Here is a 23,389-nt window from a genome sequence, read left to right as displayed (position 1 = left end):
GGCTGACTGCATCTATCAAAGTACAATAACTCGAACATGTAAATGAAATTTTTACCTGCTGTCTTTCAGATACGCCATGCTTTAATTGATAAGGCAACAAAAACCTGTTTTAGCAACAATATTTCAAAATAGGTATTCCAGGGGCTGGCACACCAATTTGATTCCTGGCCACTCCACTCCCTGCTAACGCATCTGGGAAAGCAGCAGAGAATGGCCCTAGTACTTGGGTCCCTGCACCCACTGGGAGACTTGGACAGAGTTCCAGGCTCCTGGCTTCTGCCTGGCCCAGTCCTGGCTGTTGGAGCCATTTGGGGAATGAACCAGCAGATGTAAGATCTGTGTGTGTGTGGTGTGTGTGTGTCTCCCACTCTCTGTAACTCTGGTGTTCCAATACAAATATTTCAAATAAAAATAAAAATATCTTTAAAAAATAAAAATAATAAGCATTTCAATCATAGTCAATTCTCATCTTACTTTATGAAATATTTAACATTTCCTCCCATTAATAAGAAATAAACTAATTTAAGCTTATGACAAGAGATAAGTGTTTAGTGCAGTGGTTAAGATGCCTGTGTGTCTCGCTGGCTGGGACGCTCAGCTCCAGGTCCGACTCCAGCTTTCTGCCAACGCAGACCCCAGGAGGCAGCAGTGATGGCTCAAGCGACTGGGCTCCCGTCAGCCACTTGGGAGGCCTGGATTGAATCCCTGGCTCCTAGCTCCAACCTGACCCAGTCCCGGGTATTATGGGTATTTAGGGAGTGAACCAGAGGAGGGGAATGCTCGCTCTGCCAGTCGAATAAGTAAATAAAAGTAACTAATTACAAACTTACAACGAAACACTTCAGATGTCAGCTTGGTGATGTCAGCTTGGTACGTGGACGAGTGTATGAGTCTCAGAATTCTTGTCAAGGCACTGCCATTTACCTACTTCCCTTCCATATAAGCTAAGTCTCCACTCTTTAACACGAGGACATCTCTGTGCGCCCAGTAAAACGTTCCGGGCTGTGGTGACGACTTCCTGTTCTCAAAGGGCTCTGCCGTCTGCCTCCCACATGGAGAAATCCATGCGTCCACTCCACAGCGAGAAGCGGCGAGGTGCATGGAGGCTGGCGCGAGGGTCACACATTGCAGGCTTCATTTTCTCAGTTGTCCAAGTGCATGCAACAAAGCAGTGTGTGGTGTGCTCCCCTCCCTGGGAGGGCACCAGTGAGCTCACTGGATTTTACACAGGGTTCTACCCACACAGCCACTCAGACACAGTGGGCAGGGACCCACAAAGTGGGAATCTGCTCCGTGAGCCAGCCCTGACAACCATGGACCCACCGCGGAGGAAGCTGGGCTCTGAGTGATGGACGGGTTATGGATGATAGGAGAGAAGCAGAGGAGTCACCCGGTCAGCACCGGCCTGAGCTCAGCCCTGCCCGGGGCTCACAGGACATGGGCAAGGTGGATGCCAATCTGACAGGGGAGGCCAGAGCCAGAGCCTGGGAAAACTCAGGTCGCGCCACCAGGTGGTACAGGTGGAGCCTCCCTAATCCACAATGCTTGGGTCCACAGTGTCTCAGAGCTTCTCGGGAGAGACCTGGGAACGGGGCTCAGCTCTCAACAGAAATTCATGTTTCTCCTATACTTTGTACACATCGCCTGAAGATAATTGTACGCAATAGTTTTAGTAGTTTTGACCTGAGGTCAAGTGTGGAGTTCTTGTAGAATCACATCAGGGCAAAACGTTTCAGATTTGGATTCTGAATTTTCGGGCTGGGGGCGCTCTGCCTGGCATCTGGGTGCGGTGAAGACCCTTGGAGCTGGAAGCTGGAGGACTCACGGGTACAGCGCAGGCAGAGGGCAGGACAGGGGCAGCCTTGGGCTGAAAAGGGGCTGGGCAAGGGACATGTGGGTGGACGGATGGGGAGAGGGACGAGCAGGGCAGGCAGAGAACACAAAAGGAGAGAAGGCTAGGGCTTAGGAACGAGACGGTGGGGACCAGAGGGTGGGCGTGAGTGCGGAGAGGCAGGGCCCGCCTGCAGGCTCCCGGGGCCATTCCTCCCAGCAGTGCAGGCGTCTGTGGCCCCTCCTCACCAGGTGCCACAGAGATGCCATGAGGAAGACAACACAGCCGGAGCGTGCAGTCCTGGACAAGACGTTGGATGAGAATCAGGTCCGGGAGGAGGAAGAGGAGGAGAAAGGGCAGACAGCAGGAAGCTCATGGCGGGGGGGGGGGGGGGGGGTGTCCAGCTGGGTCAGAGAAGCAGGAAGAGCCTGGGGGCATCAGGCAGACTGAGTAATGTTCCCAGGGCAATGCACACCGTGCAGCGTAGAGCAGTGACTCACTGCTTGCGGAGGAGGGGGGGGGCGGTGGACGGGCAATGGCGCGTTTGCAGGATGGATGTGGACAGAGCGGGAGAGGGAGCAGAGGGAAGAGGAAACCAGGGAGGGGGAGGTGCTGAGGGTTTAGGAAGGGACATTCCACATCCTGCACGACTGGGAAGGCCAAGGCATCTGTGCCTGGAGGAGTCTGCCCGTCACTGCACACATTCCTGCTGCACGGGACAGCTTCAGGCCAGGGGTGGGGCAGGGCCGCAAACAAACCTTATCTCATTCTTTAAATCCTTATCTATGTACTGATTTGAAAGGCGGAGTGACAGAGAGAGAGGTCATCCATTCACTGGTTCACTCCCCATAGAGCCAGCATGGCCAGGGCTGGGCCAGACCAAGTCGGGATCCCAGAACTCCTCTGGGTCTCCCACATGGGTGGCAGAGGCCTAAGCACCTGGGCCATCATCTGCTGCCTCCCAGGCCCATTAGCAGGGACCAGAAGCAGAGCAGCCGGCACTCAAACAGGCACTCCCATAGGAGACGCTGGCATCCCACGTGGCAGCTCAGCCCACTGTGCCACAACGCAGGCCCCTGTGCGTAAATTTTAGTAGGAAACAATTATGAGACTATGTTACCATCTGCAGGGATGGATGTATTTTCCAAATATCCACTTCAAACTTCTTTCTGTTTCTGTTCTTGCTCTCTTCACAAATGCTCACGTTCTAAAGTGAATGTGTTAAGAGCATTCAACGTATCCACAAGGAAGCCTAAAACTACCCACCCCACGGGGAGGACCTTGCTCCGTCAGGGAAGGGGGCCGACAGCACCGAGCGGAAGCGAGGGCCCCAGGATGGCACCGCAGCCCCAGGTCCCCTGGTGGCATTTATTCCCAGCCGCATGTGTGCCGAGGTCGCTGTCTGCAGGGCTCTCGGTTACAGGGAACATCTGGGTCGTGCGAATAAGTCATCGCCCAAACAAAGCAGAGCTGGAGCAGGACCCCGTGTGCTCGGGCGGCCGGCCCCTGCATGCCAGCTGGCTGCTCTGTGCACAGATTCCCGTGCATTCGGAAGCCTGCCGAGCAGCCTGCTCCAGGTGGCAGCCGCCTGGGTGGCTGCGGGACCTCTGCCTGAGGCCTTGGAAACCGGCTGTCCCCGTTAGCTCCGTCGGCGTGTGGCTGGTGCCAGGAAGGCTGAGCTCACAGGTTGGATTTCAGAATGGGTCAATTAGCTTCGCACAGAGGAAAACTTTGTTCCTTCTCCGCCGACTGCATCCCCAGCCTGGCCAGCGCCCACGGAATGGGAGCCAAGGGACAATAGTGGTGTTCTTCCTGGGAAAACCAAGAGTGAGTTCATCCACGCCGCACCGTGGGCCGGGAATGTCCTCGCCCACAAAGAACGTTTTATAGCACTTGCAAACACGTCATCTGCAAACACGTCTTCGCTTCGCCTCCTGGGAGCCACACTTGAAAAACAAAAGGCAGCCTCACTTAGTCCCTTAGAAGACAGCTGACCTAGGGGCTGAGCCAAGGAGGGGAGACGCTCAGTGCTTGACAGGAAAAGCTAGCTCTCTGAGGCCAAGGTAGAATTGGTGTGAATCCTTCTAACCAGACGTCCAGGCAAGCTGAAAGTGATCCGATCCCAAGCTCCTCCCCACGGGAACAGAAACAGCTTCCACACACCAGGGTCTTGCACAGCATGTGTTCAGAGCCAACGCTTGCTAGTGACCTCGGAAACACGCGCGCTGTTGAAGGGCAGTCTCTTTGTTGGGCGACTGGAGATTCTGTAATTGTAGCAGCCCTGTGCGCCTTCTTGGAAGTCTAAAAATCTGCGTGCAATATGCAGCCATGAGCGTTAACTTCCAAATGGTTCTCTGTCTACCTACAGGAAAGACGAGACATTAAACTGTTTCAGGGCCAGATGGCCTGGCATTGTCTTTATTTTGGCTAAGAACGAGACACAGCTGATTCCGAGAGCTCCGCTGAGTTCTGCGACGCTGTGCGTTGTCACACATGGTGTGTGGGTACACCTACCTCATGGTCCCTCTTTCCGTAAATATCTTCTGAGCCGCTACAGTTAAAGCTAAGCCTCCGAAGACTGGCAGGCTCCGGTTCTGGTTGTTTTATTTTGAGTTATGGCCTCCACCACGATGAACACAGTCTTATCACTTGTTTCGCTGGCGCCGTAACTCTTCCAGTGTCATTTCCTGTTTCCCATCTTTCTGCCACGTGATGCTCAGCCTTGATCTGCCTCAGAAAGATACTGTGCCGGACTCCCCCTGAAGGAATGTGGGGAAGAATAGGAAGTGCAAAAAACAAATAAAATGCAAAAGCAGGAAGTTATTTTAAAAAACATTAGTCCATGGTAGCACTTAAGACTCCTGCGTGCAAACCAGAGCACTTGGTTTCCGTCCTGGCTCCACTTCAGACCCAGCTGCCTGCCGATGGGCACCCTGGGAGGCAGCAGACGATGGCACAGGTTCCTGGGTCCCTACCACCCCTGTGGGACACCCAGACTGAGTGTACAGCTCCTGTCGTGGCGTTTGGGGAGTGAGCCAGCAGATGGAAGATCTCTCCCTGTCTCCTCCTTTCAAGTAAATAAAAATAAATAAGTAAACTTTAAAGAAACAAATAAAATATGAGCAACGAGATGTTCTGTCCAAAAATGTGCACTAAAGAATTCATAACAGTTTAATTTTGGAGGCTAACTCCACGTCCAGTGATAGAGAAATGGAGTAGTGAGTGGCAACATGGGAAATGGAGTCCAAGCGCGGATCTACAAACCCTCTGTGTTTCATAATGGTGCCGTGTCAGCAACATCACTAACACTGCCTGCCTCAACGTTCTTACCAACCTGTGTGAGACTAACTCCCGCCTCCTTGGGCCATTGTTAGGATTACACAGGGAAAACGTATGTAAATTGCCCGAAATCACTTCTGGGAGGCAAGATATAGCTATTGAAAGAATGTTTGAGAATAATTTGTAATAGCATAGGAAATATCATGTCATATGAAAAATAGAGAAGTATGTGGTTATAAAGAAATGATGGCCAAGAAGGTGTAAAAATATGCATGTACCAAAAAAAAGACAAGAGTGAGTAAAATGTAAGTCAAGACTTAACAGAACTTGTCTGCATTTTGGAATTAGGGCTGGTTCTCCTGTGAGCGTCCAACTTTCATGTCCTTTTTACCTTTATAATGAACACGTGTTCTTTTTAGCATTGAAAATGGATAAATTGTATTTTCTAAAATATGTAAAAAGTAATTCAGAGGTAAGTTTATTTTGGTGCAAAAGGATTTTTTTAATCCATGCAGCTTCTTTATAATATGCATTTTCTAGGAACATTTTTCTCAAGATTCTATTTACTTATTTGAAAGAGCAACAGAGAGAGCTTCCATCTGCTAGTCCGCTCCCCAAACGGCTGCAACAACCAGGGGTGGGTGAAACCAGGAGCCGGGAACTCCATCTGGGTCCGTCTCGTGGGTGGCAGGGGCCCAAGGACCTGAGCCATTTTCCACTGCTTTCCCAGCCGTGTTAGCAGGCAGCTGGACCAGAAGCAGGGACGCAGGGGCTCAAATCAGCTCTCTGCTGCCGGATGCCGGGGTCACAAGCGGTGGCTTAACCGGCAGTACCACAATGTCAGCCATGTAGACCCTCGAACTTCTCCAGCCTCTGGTGTTTGCCTCCAGACAGATAAGGGCACTGCACTTCTCCATGGCTCCCAGGCAGGGCTGAAGAGACAGCTGGGACAAGGAGGAGCTGGAACACCAGCCCTCAGGGCGCTGGATCTTCACAAAGCCCTCAGGGCCCTGGCCACTGTGAGCCGTGCTGAAACAGGGGAGAGCAGAGGAAAGCTCCGGCCTTCACTGTGGAGACGACAGAGAAACATCCCCCACTCTCCTTAGCCTGGTGCACCACCCATGTCTCTCTGCTCTCCGAGAACCCCCTTGAATACAATCAAACTTTGATTAACAAAGACACTGTTTCATATGGTCAAACAGGCTTTGCTGAGCCCAACAGTGCAATCCCACAGCTCTTCCAGACAAAATGTGTGTGCTCTGTCACGGTCCCCAGGCAGGGTGGTGCACAGCGACCCCCCCCCACTCCCCACCTGGAGCAGCCATGAACCCAGTGACCCCGGAAGCCCACACCGGCCAAAGGCGCTTGCCCTCTGGTGATGGTGCACAGTGCTGAGTCTCTTAACGTCAGGGACACGTTCTGAGAGGTGTGTCATGGGCGGGTCCCCAGACCGCTGGGAACATTCTAGAATGCGCTCATGCAAACGCAGCTAGTGTAGCTCAACCGCTCAGTGGGGGCTTGTGTGGCAATACGAGACTCAGGTAATGCAAAATGTGTTAGTCTGTTGCCCAGCCCACTGTTTAATCATCCACTATTTTAGGTATAGGCGGAAGAAGCCTATTCTAAAGATAACGTCAACAGCGTAGTGTAGTAAATACACAACCCAGTAACACAGCTGCTTAGTATCTTTACCACGTATCATATATCATATATGATATCATGTATGATACATGATACATGGTAAACTTCCATGACTGGCATTCCAGTAGCTGTGTGTCACCAGCGTCACACAGGCACGTGAGGAATGTGTTCCGGTCTGATGCGGAGATACTGGGACATCAGCAGGCAATGGGAATATTTCTGCTCCTTCGTAACCCGGTGGGACCCCAGTGTGCATGCAGCTTTGTTAAATTCAGACCCACGTGGGTGGGCAGGGCCGCGTGGAAGGCTCATATCTGTCTGTGGCGAGAATCTCCTTCTGTTTGCCCAGGCCGGGGACTTGTCCCAGGCTCCACAAATGCAGTGTGATATCAGTGAAAACAAAACCTGAATTAGCTTCCGGCTGAACTCCAAGTTAGTCTGGATGCAGAAGAGGCCCCGTTGTGCCTTCACAAGCAGTCACCCTCACTTCCCAAGCATGTCAGTGTCCAAGCTGGCACGGGGCCTTGCTTGGGAGCTTGGTCACTGCCAGGGACTGAATGCGTGGGTCCCCTCCCAGCCAGTGCATGTCAGACAGCCACCTGCTGTGTCTCCTTCAGTGACCAAGTAGGTTCTACGATATCGGCCTTTTCTTGCTAAAGGGCACACACTTGAGAAATGCAGTTTCCTTGGCTTCGGGGAATAACCGAACGATGTATTACATGTAAGAGAGCAGATTCCAGGTCACATGGGAAGAAGTCGCCTCTGATGTGGCTACATTCACAGTCTTCCCTGCGTGACCATGAGGGATTCATCCCAGCCCCCACCCCAGTCCCAGGAACACCCACACCCACGCGTGCTGTGTCCCTTAAACAGGATGTCCCGGTATTGGCTGACAACCCACACACCTCCTCCTTTGCGCTCCAGATCACCCCTAGGTGTGCAATGGGAACACTATGTAGATGGCTGTTTTACTGTACTGTTCAGCCAACAGTGACAGACAAGGTCTGTGCGTGTTCAGGACAACAGCTGTTGTTCAATCCGCTGCTGGTTCAACCTGCAGGTGTGGAGGCCTGGGTAGGGAGAGCTGAGCGCGTCTTCCTCCTCCGCCGTCCGCCCGGCCCCTGCAGGGATGCGCCTTCCATCCAGCCTCTCATCTGCAAAGACACCGGGGTACTGATCTTTCTCCTGCCTCACAGACCCAGGGGACATTCTGCAGGGACGGAGTCGGGCCTCCAGACAAGATGGAAACCAGCATTTCCTACGTGCCAGGCAGCGCCGGGAGCACCAAACTCAGCCTAGAGGGACCGAAGGGAGGTCCAGTTTGATGCTTCGTGTCTTCCAGAAAGTTCGCGTCCTGGAGACATCTCTGGTGGAGAAGTGGGAAAGGGGGGCCTGCACCGTGACTCCCAGCGCCCGAAGCTGCGTGTCAATGCCGGGAGTGCAGACCACGGCTTTGCTGTGACCCCCGCCCTGTCCACCACGCGGGGCAGCACAGACGCAGGGCCCCCGCACCGCAGGCAGCAGGAGCTCCTTAAAAATCAGAACAGGAGCCCACCGGGCAAGGACTCCTGTCCACGCTCGTCTGTGGAGTGCAGCCTGGGTCTCTGTCCAGCTCCTCTGGACGGCTACCAGTGACCTCCAACCCCTGCCCACCCCCACTCCTTCCATGCTGACCTGAGGGACAGGGCCGCGTCAGGGAGCAGACAGGAGGAAGATCCACGTAAGGGCTGAGCGAGACGGGCATCAGAGGAGAAGCCGTGTGATGTCCCGCGATGCCATGGAGGCAGGAGGCCATCCCTGCCTTTGTGGAAACCACACTTCCAACCCAGCGTCGCTCCCAGACACTGAGGTTGTAAGCGCTGTGACACACCATGATCAACCTGCCTCCTAATTAAATTAAAACACTTGGGAGGGGAACGCATTAGGTGATGTTTCCAGAATCACCGTCTTGGACATTTTTATTACCTATCAATAAAAATCCACTTCATGGAAGTGCCCACCAGGTACTTTTCCTGCCTCATTTCCATTCCCATGATATTGTTTCAATTTTGCATGACAAATATATATGCCCGCAAATATCAAATAAAAATATTTATAGGTTTTAGCAGAAGAAATAAATAATTAAAAATAGAGAAGTAATAAACAAAATTGAAACCAAAAATTATATAAAATGTCAGTGAAATGAAAAGCTGGTTTTTTTCAAAAAATAAACAAAATCAATACACCATGGGCCCAACCAACCAAGAAAAAGTTAGAAGACCCAAATTAATAAAATCAGAGATGAAAAAGATGATGTTATGATGATACTACAGAAATAAAAGATAATCATCAGGAATTACTACAAACAAGCTATATGCCAACAAATTGGAAAATCTAGGAGAAATGGATAGATTTCTGGACATATATAATCTACCAAAATTGAGCCATTAAGACATAGAAAGCCTAAACAGACCAATCACCAAGCAGGTTTTTAAAAATTTTCAGTTGCGTTCTTTAGCGTGTCCTGATTAAGTTAATACTTCTCAGATTTCTCTCTGGTTCTCTTCCTTTGTATTTTTTTTTAAAAAAGATGTATTTATTTATTGAAAGGCAGAGGATAGGGATGGGGGAGAGAAAGAGAGGGTGAGGGAGAAGGGAGAGGGAGAGAGGAAGAGAGAGACAGAATCTCATTTGGTTCACACCCAAAATGGCTGCAACAGCCAGGTCTGGGCCAGGCTGAAGCCAGGATCCAGGACCTGGTCCTCCCACATGGGTGCAGGGCCCCAAGCACTTGGGCCATCTTCTGCTGCATTTTCAGGTGCATTAGCAGGGAGCTGGATCGGAAGCTGAGCAGCCAGGGCTCAGATCTGCACTCTGAAATAGAATACCAGGGTCCCAAGTATTGGCTTAATCCTCTGCACCACAATGCCAGCCCCGTGTAAGTTTAATAAATGATTCACCACCAGTGTTGTGCCATCACAGAGCTTGCCTCTTCATTGACAAGATGTAGCCCAGTGCTACAGTCAGCTCGCCCTACATGTTTGGTGCACAAAGGTATCCGCACTGACGGTTCTCAGTATCTGGAATGAAGACCCCACTGGGGATGTGATGAATCCAAGGGACACGGGTATGGGTTATCTTCCCAGGGAACTGAACGCACACAATTTTGCATGACAGCTTTGGGAAATTCTTAAAGCCCCTCCTCTGACCCACAGCCCCCAGATAGCACATTGAAGTGATAACAGTTTGAAAATACTACAGCATTGGTTATAGGTACCTGTTAAAGAGAAGACAGTCTCCAAGATTAAATTTCTGACCTGGTAATGTAAGACACTCTGCCTCACTGCTGTCTGCAATGAAGGAAGACCACGGGAATCGGTCCCCACAGCATCAGTCTATCACACTAATTTACCATCAGCTGCCCAAAGGGAGGCCATCTCTCTGAGTTACAAGGTGCACATGAGCTGAGGAGTGGCAGCAGTAGGTGTCTCCTCAGGCTCTACAAGAGCGCAGGGATTCCCTGGGTGTCTTACTAGAATGGAGACCCTGACTCAGCAGGTTTGGGCTGGAGCTGGAGGGTCTGCACTTCCAATGCGCCCCCAGGGGCATCATCCCTGTTGCACCCCAATACGACAGCCGGCTCCAGGATGCATCACAGACACCAGCTTTGCAAAGCACCTTTTTTTAAAAAAAAATTTATTTATTTATTTGAGAGATAATGTTATAGACAGAGAGAGGGAGAGACAGAGAGAGAGGTCTTCCATCCACTGGTTCACTCCCCAGATGGCCACAGTGGCCAGAGTTGGGCCAATCCAAAGCCAGGAGCCAGGTGCTTCTCCAGGTCTCCCATGGGGTGCAGGGCCCAAGCACTTGGGCCATCCTCCACTGCACTCCCTGGCCACAGCAGAGAGCTGGCCTGGAAGAGGACCAGCTGGGTCAGGGACCAGAGCCCAAGTGGGATGCTAGCGTCACAAGTGGAGGCTTAGCCTGCTATGCCACAGCACCGGCCTTGCAAAGTGCCTTTTATATCCTTGTTACATGGTCGCCCAGAGCCAGGTGTGGACATATGCCTCATAAAGCAAGAACAAACAGGCCTGTGACTTACCCAGGGCAGGGGTTAGCATCCTCTTGCTACAGATTGTAAAACTGAGGCTTCCAAGGAGGACAGGGCAGGCCTCCGCCCAGGAGCTCTGACCCACTCATTGCCTTGGATTTAAAAGTCTGAGATCGCCTGGGCAGGGCCTGTTCACTCTCCCAGCTTAGTGCGCTTTCTCCGTGGACTTCCAGGTAGGCAGTTCCAGGCCAGGAGAAGTTCCGTGGCCTGAGGTCTCTCCTTATTATGAGTCCTCTAGCTGCCCAGCCAAATACATGTCGACATTTGTTTGCTTGCTTTCTCCCGGACCAGGGATATATGAATTGTTTTGACTGATCATGCTGTAGGGAAAGTGCTAGAAAGTAGGTCATGGTTCTTTCCCTAAATAGAGTCCGGGCAGACGCCTCCTGTGCAAACTCGGGGAAGTGCTTGTGGCTTGCACACCAGAACCCAGGCTTCTCGGTAACAGTGGTAGCGCTTTGGTCTGCATCAGGGTTTCTCAACCTTGCAACTATTGACATGTGGGGCAGAATAATTCTTGCTTGTGGACAGAGCTGCCCAGTGCAGTATGAGATGTTTAGTGAAATCCCTGGCCTCTACTCAGGAATTCCAGGCACACACACACACACACACACACACACGCCCCAGTAGTGACCATCAACAGTGTCTCCACCGCCAAATGCCCCGAGGAGCAAAGTCTCTCCCCTTGGAGGAGAAGCTCCGTCTACACCTGCTGTAAAGCTGAGACGCCCAGGATTCGAGAAGCAGAGGCACGCCCTGGAGAGTCACCGTGGAGCAACCACCAGTAAGTCACGCCGTCCCAAACACACGTGCACCCTTGCCACGCCCGGCTCGAAAGGGCAGAGAACAAGGTGGAGGGGAAGCCAGAGCCCGACACCATGGGTGTTCCCTGGCCCGAGCAGGCCCACAGCTGCTTTGAGAAGGAGAAAGAGGGCAGGGGGACTTGGGGGCCACACCCCTGCCAAGGGAATGGCCATTTGCTTCCCACAGAGACAGCACCGCAGAGGCTCAGGTGCAACTGTCCAGGGGGACGTGGTGTCCATCACACCAACATGCAGAGTGCAGGTGCTGCCCAGAGTGGACCGAAGCAGGTATGCACGTGCCAAAGCCCACCTGCCCTGGCCTCTCCCGGAGACCCCAATTCCATCTGGCCCAGCATCCGTGCTGTTTCCTGGCCTCACCCCTCCTCCTGTTACCCGACACACACACATACACACATATACACATTCTCATACATATACACACACTCACACACACACTTAATACACACAAACACATACACACATACACATTTGCATACACACACTCACACATGCACACTGATACATACATGCACACATGCATATATACACACATGTACATATATAGACACACATGCAGGCATGTGCACACGTATACATGCATGCACACATACGTGCACACATACACACATACACATAAGGACACACTCTCCTAGGAAATCTGGAAAGGTTGAACAGTGGGCAGCCCCTGGGGGGCCCCCCTTCAGGAAAGCCCTGAAGTGAGCTTGGGCAGGGGCTCTGCCAGCACTCCCAGAACCAAGCCCCTCAGACCAGGGGCCACAGTGCGCCCACTTTAGCACCAGACGGCACAGACCCTGGGGTGGTGTGGACTCACCATCAGCACCAAGTGGTTCCCAGGAAGAGGAGCCGCAGTAAGCCAAGTACCAAGGTTAAACCCAGACCCACAAGGACACAAACAGCAGTGCATCTGAAGTCACTTCATCGAGCTCCTCACTCATCACAGGCAACTTCCGTGCTCAGCCACCGAATGTCCCCGACCTAAGCACTTCCCTCTCACTCTCTCCATCACGAGCCCCCCTCACCCCCAACTCCACCGTCCTGTGCAACCCCACAGCGTCTCCGCCGTCCTCCCACCTCCTCCTCCCACTCTGCACTTGTGCTCCAGGAACTGTCCTGAAGCTGCTCTGATGGCATAGCCAGTCCGGTGCCAGCCAGCCAGACACCGTGTGAGTCTGGCTAACTTGGAGCAGCCGCCGGGAAGCCTACGTTGGAGTACTTTAGGAGCACCTTGCCCACCCCCAAGAAAAGCTTGTGAAAAAACTGTGCCCAGATAAGAACGGGTTTTATTTTCCACCGTAACCTGCTCAGGCTGTGCCTGCTCTTCGTTATTGGCATCTCTAACCCTACCAGTTTAGGGGCCCTCGCCCCAACGGTTCAGGTGCCTGGTGAGCTCTGAGCAAGCACTTGGGCGTGCTGGACCAAGTTCATCAACATTCGTCGCAACAGCTGAAAACTGGAAGCAAACACAGTGTAAAGGGAAAACGAGTAAATAAATTGAACCGCTGTGCATTCCTACGCTGGAGTACTGTATTGTGAGTCCCATTCATATTCTCAAAGAACACTTAATCTAATGGCAAATTGAAAATAAATGAAAAGAATTCCAAACGGTGGGCCCATAATATAAAGCATAATACATCAGCATTATAGCAGCATCTATGGGGGGTGATAGTATGAGTATAATTTAATTTAATATATATTAAATTCAGTATAAATAATTTATCTTTTTGTACACTGCTGCAGATCTAAACTCTATCCTACAAACTTGTGTTGTTTATGCAATCAGAAAAGAAAACAGACTTAAATTGTTTTTTCATTTTGGGGCCGGCACGAGACTGCAGTGGGTTAAGCTGCACCTGCACTGCTGGCGTCCCAAATCAGACACCGGTTCCAGTCCTAGCTGCTACTCTTTCAATTCCAGCTCCCTGCTTAATGAGCCTGAGAAAACCACAGAAGATGGGAGCCCAGGATGAAGTTCTTGGCTCCAGGTTGTGGCCTAACCCAGACCTGGCTATTGTGTTGTTGTGGGCATTCGGGGAGTGAACCAGCAGATGGAAGATCCTCTCTCTCTCCCTCTCTCCCTCTCTCCCTCTCTCCCTCTCTCCCTCTCTCCCTCTCCCTCTCTCCCTCTCCCTCTCCCTCTCTCCACCTCCCATCTTCCTTTTGCTCTCTCTGCCTTTCCAATAAGTAAATAAATAAGTAAATTAATTTTCCTTCATTTCACCTGCTATGAAGCTATGGTAGGCAGAATTCCACATGACCCCCAGACGGCTTCTCTCCTGGGGCGCATGCCCTGGGCAACCCACTCTGCTTGAGAGTGGTGGACCCAGGAACAGGAGAGATGCGATTATGGTGCTGGGTAGCACAGGTGAGGACACATTGCGGGGATCATGAAAATGACTTTAAAATCAATCAACAGTGCATCTATGCTGGGTGGGCCCGAGCGAATCAAGTAAGGTTGTAAGAAACCGGTCCAGAGGTGAGAGTCCCTCTCCCTCCGTTTCCCCCACTCTCCCCTAACTACTGGCCCAGAGGAAGCAGGACGTTGTAGTAGTTTCTTACACAATAGAAAATTAACACATGGACTGGCACTGTGGTGTGATGGGCTAAGCCTCCACCTGCAGTGCTGGCATCCTATATGGGCGCCGGTTCGTTTTCTTGCTGCTCCACTTCCGATCCAGCTCTCTGCTATGGCCTGGGAAAGCAGCGGAAGAGGGCCCAAGTTCCTAGGCCCCTGCACCCACATGGAGACCAGGAAGAAGCTCCTGGCTCCTGGCTTTGGATCAGCCCAGCTCTGGCCATTGCTGCCATTTGGGGAGTGAACCAGGGGATGGAAGACCTCTCTCTCTCTCTCCTTCTCTCTATAACACTCTCCCTTTCCCTCTCCCTCTCCTCCCTCTCCCCCTCTCCCTCTCCTCCCTCTCCTCCCTCTCCCTCCCCCTCTCCCCCTCCTCCTTCCCTTCTCCCTCTCCCTCTTTCTCTAATAAACAAAATCTTGGGGCCAGCACTGTGGTGTAGCAGGTAAAGCCATGGTCTGCAGTGCCGGCATCCCATATGGGCGCCAGTTTGAGTCCCAGCTGCTCCACTTCCAATCCAGCTCTCTGCTATGGCCTGGGAAAGCAGTGGAAGATGGCCCAAGTCCTTGGGCCCCTGCCCCCATGTGGAAGACCTGGAAGAAGCTCCTGGCTCCTGGCTTCGGATTGGTGCAGCTCGGGCCATTGTGGCCAATTGGGAAGTGAACCAGAGGATAGAAGACCTCTCTCTCTCTCTCTTTTTCTCTGCCTCTCCTTCTCTCTCTGTGTAATTCTGAATTTCAAGTAAATAAATAAATCTTTAAAAAATCATTTTAATTTTAATTAATTTCTAACAGATTCAATATGGTTTTTAGGTACAAATCTAAGGACATTATGATGTTGCCCTCCTCCCTCTCTCCCTCCCCACCAAAGGACAGCAGGACCCCCACCATTACACCAGGACCCACAGCCATTAGCCGGGAGGGCAGGGTTCGTCAAGGGCTCCAGGAGGAAGCAGAGGCATGGCCGCTGGGGGCAGTCAGCCCAGTTCTCTTGAAGGGCAGTGGAACAGCCCACCTCCCATTGCCACCCCCGCCCCACTGCCCCACCTCTGCCCTCCCTCTTCATTAAGATTTCTCTGGTCAAAATCATCAAAGACCTGCAAACTCCTAGGCCAGGATGAAGCCCCCCATCTCCTTTCCCTGTGCCTCTGCGCTTTGCTGGGGAAAACCAAAACCCCAGTGTGTGGGCATCACCCTCGGAGGAGCACACAGCCTGCCCCAAATGCCCAGCTGCCTCCCGGGGGTGTGCTGGCCGTCTCTGCCCAGCAGTGACCTCACACCCTCTCTACACTCCCCCAACCTCCCCTGGCTCCTTCGCACCCCCACTTCCACCTGGCTCCTTGCTTGCAGCTCGTGTCTGCTTAATTAGACTTAATTGAAAAAATGAAATCTATCAGCTAAGCGTGCTCTCGTTTTCCCATAACTGATTTACAAAGCTCCCCGTGCCTGTCCCTGTTAAAATGGAAGGGGGCATCGATCCTCCCATCAACAGCCCACTCCTCAGTATTCACGCTCCTCCCCTAAGGACGAGCGTGGCGGGACTGACTCACTTCCCCCTCCCCCGTATCGGTCTGTCCACCTCGCCCTCCCGGCTGCTGGAGCACATGCAGACCCCACGGTGGGTCTGCATGTGAGTTACACAAGGTGATCAGAGTGGGGCCCCCAGGACGGCTTGGGGCGTTGTAAGAAGAGCTAACAGCCTGCTTGACCTCAACGCCATGCCCTCCGCCGTGCTACGGTACAGCAGGAAAGACCATCGGCAGAAGTTGAGACCCATTTTTAATTATATTTTACAGCCCCCACTGGGTTCCGATCCGCAGCCAAGTCTGGGAATCCAGACTCTGGGCCCCCACTTGTGTTCCTCACGTGGCAAGCAAAGGCAGGCACGGCTTCTGAATGGACGCTGGGTCGTATGCCCCACTACTGGGATTTCTGACTCCTTGGAGTTCAACTCTGAACCCCTACAGTACCCCCAGGCCCGGGCCTGGCCCCTGCCCACCTGGCCCACAATGCTCCAGACTCTCTCCGTTCCAGTCTTCAGCACACCTCGCTCCCACCTTAGAGCCCTCACGTGCTCCCGACTCCCAGGGAGTCACACCTCTGCATCCTCTACCCTGTGGACCAGCCGCCCTCTGTCCACCACCTACGGCACAGCCGCTCACCACTCACACCACACGTGCTTGCTTGCTTCCTTCCAGCTGCCCTGCCCACCCGCGTCACCTGCTCACCTTGCTCCCCAGCAGAATCAGGGATTGGAACACGCCAAGGACAGCTCACTCGAGGGTTTCCAAACAGCCCTGAGCGTTCAGTCCGAGTGGAGGACCTGCCACACCTGCAGAGTCCTGAACATCCCAGCATCTGCGACTCCGCTTCGCCTCTCTGCACCAGGTGTGCCTTTCTCTCGTTTGCCCAAGGTCTTAGGTCTGCTGGGGCCGCTGTAACAAATACCACTTGCTGGGTGGCTCTGGGGACAGATGTCCATTTGTCATCATTCTGCAGGCTAGGACATTCATGATCAACGTGCTGGCCTGTTTGGTCCCCGGTGAGGGTTCCCTTCCTGACCTGGTCTCACCGTGCCCTAACACAGTGGACACAGAGGGTCTCTCATTCTTCTGAGGAGGCCACCAGTTCCATCATGGAAGCCCCTCTCAGGACTTCCCCTAAGCACTTCCCAAAGTTCTCGTCTTCCAAGACATCACCCTGGTGGTCAGGGCTTCAGCGTACAAACTTGGGAGGGGCACAGCTCAGCCCCCAGTACTTGCTGAGTCTGGATTCTTCGTGATCCTGCCCCACTGCCGTCTCTTGGGCTGTTCCTCGCCTCCTCCTCATTGCTTTTCCCCCTGTGCCATCCCCAGCTGCTCTGTTCATCCCTCTCCCCACTCAGCACCGACTCCACAGTCCCTGTCTGCCTCTCCCACTGGAGTGAGACCCCTTGGAGGCCTGGGCCAAGTTGTGTTCAACAATCCTTGACAGTGAGGGGGCACTGGTCAATTAGTAGCTATTTATAAATAAACGTTTCTGTTGCAAGCAAAAAAGACAGGAATAGAGGAAAATAGAAAACAGAGAATGAGAAAAGGCACAGAGCCCCATCTCCAGAGACCCAACCCTAGAAAGAGGGGGCTCCCATTCTACTTCTGGCTGGGGCAGGAGCAACACTGTGTCTGGCCTCTCTTTCCGGTCTCTCACAAGTCCACCAACTGCCTTGGACAACTGCTCTGTTCCTCTGTAAAATGCAGGCAAGAACAGAGCTCACCCTTGCATGGCTGCTTGGAGGCTGAAGCATGATGGACAGAGGTGCCAGCGCTGTGTCTCAGTGGGTTAGGATGCCACGTGCAATGCCAGCGTCTGCCGGAGCATGGGTTCGAGTCCCAGCTGCTTGCTTCCAATCCGGCTCCCTGATAATGTGCCTGAAACACGGCAGAAGATGGCTCACGTGTTGGGGCCCCTGCCAGTCCCATGGGAGACCTGATTAGAATCCTGGCTTCTGCCTGGCTCAAACCTGGCCATTGCACTATTTGGGGAGTGGATCAGCAAATAGAAGTGCTGTCTGTCTGTCTGTCTGTCTTTCTCTCTCTCTATTGCTCTGTGTTTCAAAATAAATAATATGTTCTTAAAAAGGTAATGCTCATGAAGTGCCTGGTTCATCTTCATTCACTTGACACAGCACACAATTTCTCCTCATCACTGTGGCTCCTGCTGCTACTTTTCAGCTTCCTAAGAATCCGTGAATAAAATAGACCTCCCCGCATGGCAACACAGCTAGCTAGCTTTTTGAAACAGCATTTTCAATGCTTGATAAAATAGAAATCTTATTAACTAGCTGTGATTTGGAAATGGACACTGCAAAGTTCTTAATGAAAAAAAGCTCTCAACCTCTAATCAAAGTCTAATATTAGGAGAAGAAAATTAATGTTGAAAGCTGCTCCTTGGGGCCAGCGCTGTGGTGTGGCGGGTAAAGCCACCGACTGTGACGCTGGCATCCCATGTGGGTGCCAGTTCATGTCCCGGCTGCTCCACTTCCAACCCAGCTCCCTGCTCATAGCCTGGGAAAGCAGTGGAGGAGGGCCCAAGTGCTTGAGCCCCTGCCACCCATGTGGGAGATCTGGATGAAGCTCCTGGCTCCTGGCTTCGGCCTGGCCCAGCCTTGGCTGTTGTGGCTATCTGGGGAGTGAACCAGCAGTTGGAAGCTCTCTCGCTCTCTCTCCTTCTCTCTCTGTAAGTCTTTCCAAATAAATAAATTAAAAAAAAAAAAAAAAGAAAGAAAGAAAGAAAAAGAACAGAACAGAAAGCTGCTCCTCTCACTCCTTGACCGAGCCTCACCAGCCTTACTCCTCTTTCGCTGTGAGACGATGAGCGGCCCGCAGGCCCCGCCCCCCAGCCCCACAGGAACTGCCATGTCAGGCCTCTTGTTCTCCTGTGATTGATGCACCCCCCCCCCCCACCCCGGACTTGGGCTTTCCTCCTTTAAAATCAGGGCTGCTGGAGTCAGAGTGATTGACAGCATCACCGTCCTCGTGACAAGAAGCCCATCATTTTCACCAGCACAGGTCAGCACCCGGGCTCCCCATACACAGCCTGGCTGGTCACCCATGGGCGACAGTGAATTAGCACCTCCCTCCCCGAGAACCAGGAGGGGAATGTTTAGCACCTGCTCCCTAGCAGCTGGCAAGAGCCCTGAGCAGGGCCATGGGGCACGAGACCCGGGCACTCCGATCCCTATTCTGCAGCCCCTCGTGGTCACAGATCTTGGCTCTACCTGGAGACTCATCTTCCAGGGCTTAGGAAGAGGGACAAAGGCCAAGAGCAGCATGCAGTCGGGACAACAGGACTCCAGACTAGAGCCCTAGACCAGTCTGTATTTCCTGCCCCTGACCTGCACTTAAACAGACAGCCCCACAGGGAGTCCGTGGGAGGGGACTCCAGCCAGTAAGCAAGGGAATCTAATTGCATCCAGCCCTTCCCACCACAATGGTGACAAAAGCTCCTACCATCAATCCCATCATGGGGGCGGGCACTTGGTACAGCAGTTAAGCGCCCACTTGGGGTGCCTGCATCCCAGCCTCTCGAAACAGAGTGTCTCGTTCAAGTCCCAGATCCTTCCCTTTTTGTCCAGTTTCCTGCCAACGAGCCCCCAGGGAGACAGTAAGTGACAGCCCAAGCACTCGGCTCCCTGCCATCCACGTGGGAGACCGACATTGAGTTCTGTGCTCCTGGCTTTGGCCTGACCCAGCCCTGGCTGTTGTAGGCATTATCTCTCTCTCTCTCTCTCTCTCTCTCTCTCTCTCTCTCTCTCTCTCTCGGTGGTGCTGTGGTACAGTGGGTTAAAGCCACCACCTACAAAGCTGGCCTCCCACATGGGAGCCAGTTCGAGTCCCGGGTATTCCAATCCAGCTCCCTGCTAATGCACCTGGGAAGGTAGCAGAAGACAGTCCAATGTTTGGACCCCTGCACCCACATGGGAGACCCAGAAGAAGCTCCTGACTCCTGACTTTGGCCTGGCCCAGCCCCAGCCATTATGGTCATTTGGGGTGTGAACCAGCAGGTGGAAGATTTCTCTTTCTCTCTCTGTCTCTCCCTCCCTCTCTCTGTAACTCTGCCTTTCAAATAAATAAAATAAACTTTAAAAAAAAAACCTCTGTCTTTCTCTCTCTCTTTCTGCCTTTCAAAGAAAAAATGAAAATAAATAAGTATATAATTTTTTTAATGGCACAGTGTCCTAACGCCCGGAGGTGAATTGTCCAAGCTCTGGTATCATTGGCCTGGCAAAGCCAGATGCTGGACAAACTGACCCTAGGAAGGAGGACGCTGGAATCCGAGTTCTGGGTGCTCATTTTCTTCCTCTCCACAACGGGATGACAGTAGCACTTACCTCCCTGGGTTACAGGGTTAGAACAGCGAGGATGGAATGAGTGGATTAGCCAACGCATTTGGGATCTCCTCGGGACATCGGGACATGGAAGTGGCACGCAAGCTCGGTGGCCTTCGGGTGTGTCTGAGTCCACTCAGGCTACACTGCTCAAACAACAGACACTCGCGGTCTCGGTTCTGGGGAGCGAGGGCCAAGCTCGAGGGGCCAGCAGACCCGGTTTCTGGTGAGGCCTCCCTTCTGCCTTGCGGATGGCACAGCCGCTTCCTGCCGTGTGCTCGCGCCACGGAGAGCTGGGATCTCAGGTGTCTTCCTCTTCCTTTTGTTAATTCAAGTTGCCCTCTCAAAAACGTGTATGTTCAAAGTGTGCAACACAAAGTTTGCCCCACTTCTTCCTCGTCCTCCTCCTCTACCTCTATGTCCTCTATCTCCGTCTGTTTCTGCTATAAGCATCTGCTACCGTCTTGGCAAATTTCTAACATAAATCACAATATTATGAGCTGCCATCCTCACGCTGAACATGTGTTTTCTCGACTTGTTCATCCGACACAACGCAACTTTGTACCCTTTGACCAAGATCACCCCATCCCCCACCCCAGCCCTTGGCAATCACCATTCCACTTGTACTTTCTGCGTATCCAGCTTTCTTAGATTCTACATGTAAGTGAGACACGCAGTAGTCTTTCTGTGTCTAGTGTCTGTCACTTGGCATAATGTGCTCTGGTCTCATCTGTGCTGGGGCAACTGGCAAGTCTTCCTTCCAGCTGAATACATGTCCCACTGTGTGCCTCCACCACAGTGCTTTTATCCATTCATTTGTCCATGAACGCGAGTATTGTTTCCATAGCTTAGCTCTGTGAATGACGATGCCAGGAGCATGGCAACACAGATATCCCCACCAGACACGGATTTCATTTCCCTCGTCCACACAACCAACAGAGGCTTCGATGGAGCCTAAGTAGTTCTAGTTAAATTTCCTACAGAGCCTCCATAACGCTGGCACCAATTCCTGCCGCTCCCCCCCCCCAGCAGTGTACAGGGCTGCCTTTCTGGGCACTGTCACCAGGGCTGGCTCCTCTTGTCCTTCTGATAACAGCCGCCTCATGGATGTGAGGCGATGGCTCCTACAGGCTGTGATTTGCATCCCCTTGATGAGTAGTGCTGTTGAGAACCTTTTTATTCCCGTTGACCGGTTTTATGCTTCCTTTGAGGAAAACGTGTATTCAGGTCCGAAGGCTACTTGGAAATCATTTTTATTGTTATTCTTGTAATTGAGTTGTTGTGTGAGTTCTTCATATATTTTGGATCTCAACCCCTTGTCAGGTGTATGGTTCCTAAATATTTTCTTCCAGACGGTAGGCTAGCGTGTTGATTGCCTCCTCTTCTGTGCAAAAGTTTCTAGTTTGCTGTGACCCCACTTGGCTTCTCCTGCTTTTGCTGCTGCAGCTTTGGGTGTGAGATCCAAAAAACCTCATTGCTACGGTCAACCTCAAGGAGCTTCTCCCTCGTTAGGAGTTTCATGGTTTCGGGTCTCACGTTTGTCTTAGTCCATTTTGCACCGGGTTCCGAGCATGGTGAACGATAACGGCCCATGTTCATTCTGCAGACGGATATCCATTTTCCCAGTGCCATTTATTGAGGAGATCCAGCCCCATCAGAGTAGGACCCCACTCTCATAACCTCTGTTAACACAGTAGCTCCCGGAGATCTGTTTCCAAATACACTGGGGCGGGGTGAAGGCTGCAACGAGGGAACTGAGGGAGGAGCACACTCGGCTCACGGCGAGCGAACGCATATCAGCCCAGTAGGGGCTCATTCTCCCCAGGTGCACAGGCCCAGAGGTGTTCAGCTGAGCACACCTGCAACACACAAATGCTAGACAAGTTGTCTTGACTAGAGGGGTTTCTGAGGCTGTGTTTCCAGACCTCCGCTTTGAAATGTCTTTCTCTTGTCTGGCTTCCATGCTTTCTGTCTCGTCCATTCACCCCTTAGTCTCTCTGCTTAGCTCATGTGCAAGGACAACGTGTTCAACACAGCGCTTGATGTAGCTTCTCCGAGAAGTAGCCTCTTGGGTAGGTCTCTTCGCCCTGCGCTTCTCAGCCTGAGGGCAGCTCCACACTGCGTCTGCCACTGGCTTGGCCGGGGCTCTGACAGCCAGAGATTGGGGTGGATTTGATGTGATTGGCAGGAGGGGAGATATGAAGAGATGTGGGCTTTGCTGTCAGTTCTCTCTTCCAAGTCGAGTTCAGAGGTGCTCAGGGTTTGGACAGGGCAGATAACCCACTCTGTCATTTTCTAGGACAGCCTATGAGATGGAGCTGAGGGGGAGACACTGTCCTCCTGGGTTCAGGCCTGTTTTGTGGGAGCTCAGTGAGGAGCCAGCCTGGAGTGTGTGCTGGGTGGAAGGAGACGTGGCCCCCTTGCAAAGCCCTGGCTGCAGCTTCTCACAGCCCATGCACGTTCCTCCAGGCCTGCCCACCTCTCTCCCAAGTCAGTGCCTCAGCACCTGCCTGCCCCTGCCAGACCCACAGCCCTGGGAATTCATGGAGCCAGGGCACGGGGAGAAATGCCTGGAATCTGCTTGGAATTCGTTTAGATACTGCTCGGTCTGCTGTAACTGATAAGCAGAGGGCTGACCTACTTTGAGGAGAATCAGCAAATGAGTTGGAGTCCACTAGATGACTCCGGAGACACAGCCAGTGCACACCCATGTGCACGCGCACACACACACACCCCAGTACTGCCAGTGAATCAGCAGTTTTTGCAATAGTGTTGGCACTGCATGCTCCCACCCCAACACTGCCTGTCCACCTAAAGCAGACGACTCAGTGAACCACACCTGTGCTGCTTACGTCACCACTCCAGATGCCAGGGGCTGCAGATTCTCTACCACTCTTCTGGCAAACACAGAGAGTGCTGGTTTCTGGTTCTTTCCCTCTCCCTGTTTCTCAGACGACAACCCCTCACGTGCCACTCCCACCTTCTTAACAAGCAGCCTTATCCAACGTAGGGAGGGGCACGAAATGGCCAATTTCTTTTTAAAGGTTTGTTTATTTACTTGTTTGAAAGGCAGGGCTACAGAGAGAGGGACACACAGAGACAAAGAGATATTCCACCCACTGGTTCACTCCCCAAATGACCACAACAGCCAAAAGCCAGGAGCCAGGAACTCCATCCAGACCTCCCCCATAGGTGGCAGGAGCCCAAGCACTCAGCCACCTTCCACGGACTTCCCAGGTGCATTAGCAAGGAGCTGGATCAGCAGCAGAGTAGCTGGGGCTCCGAC

General features: G+C 52.5%; 1 long non-coding RNA gene across 2 annotated transcripts in view; it reads right to left on the bottom strand.

Annotated features, from left to right (window-relative positions):
• Nucleotides 1–461: 461 nt before the first annotated feature.
• LOC103352266 (uncharacterized) overlaps nucleotides 462–23,389 on the bottom strand; it is a 46,009-nt gene continuing 23,081 nt past the window's right edge. The window contains exons 4-5 of one of the 2 annotated variants that reach the window (XR_007923117.2): nucleotides 4,346–4,590; nucleotides 462–4,193 (exon numbers count right to left, since the gene is read on the bottom strand). This is a non-coding gene — a long non-coding RNA (uncharacterized lncRNA). Of the gene's footprint in view, nucleotides 4,591–23,389 lie in introns of both variants that reach the window. The other variant, XR_007923116.2, reaches the window with a different exon arrangement.

Source organism: Oryctolagus cuniculus, chromosome 5 (assembly GCF_964237555.1).
Source record: "Oryctolagus cuniculus chromosome 5, mOryCun1.1, whole genome shotgun sequence".
Classification (NCBI taxonomy): domain Eukaryota; kingdom Metazoa; phylum Chordata; class Mammalia; order Lagomorpha; family Leporidae; genus Oryctolagus; species Oryctolagus cuniculus.
The sequence above is the reverse complement of the archived record's forward strand: the minus strand, read 5'-3'. Positions and strand labels throughout refer to the sequence as shown.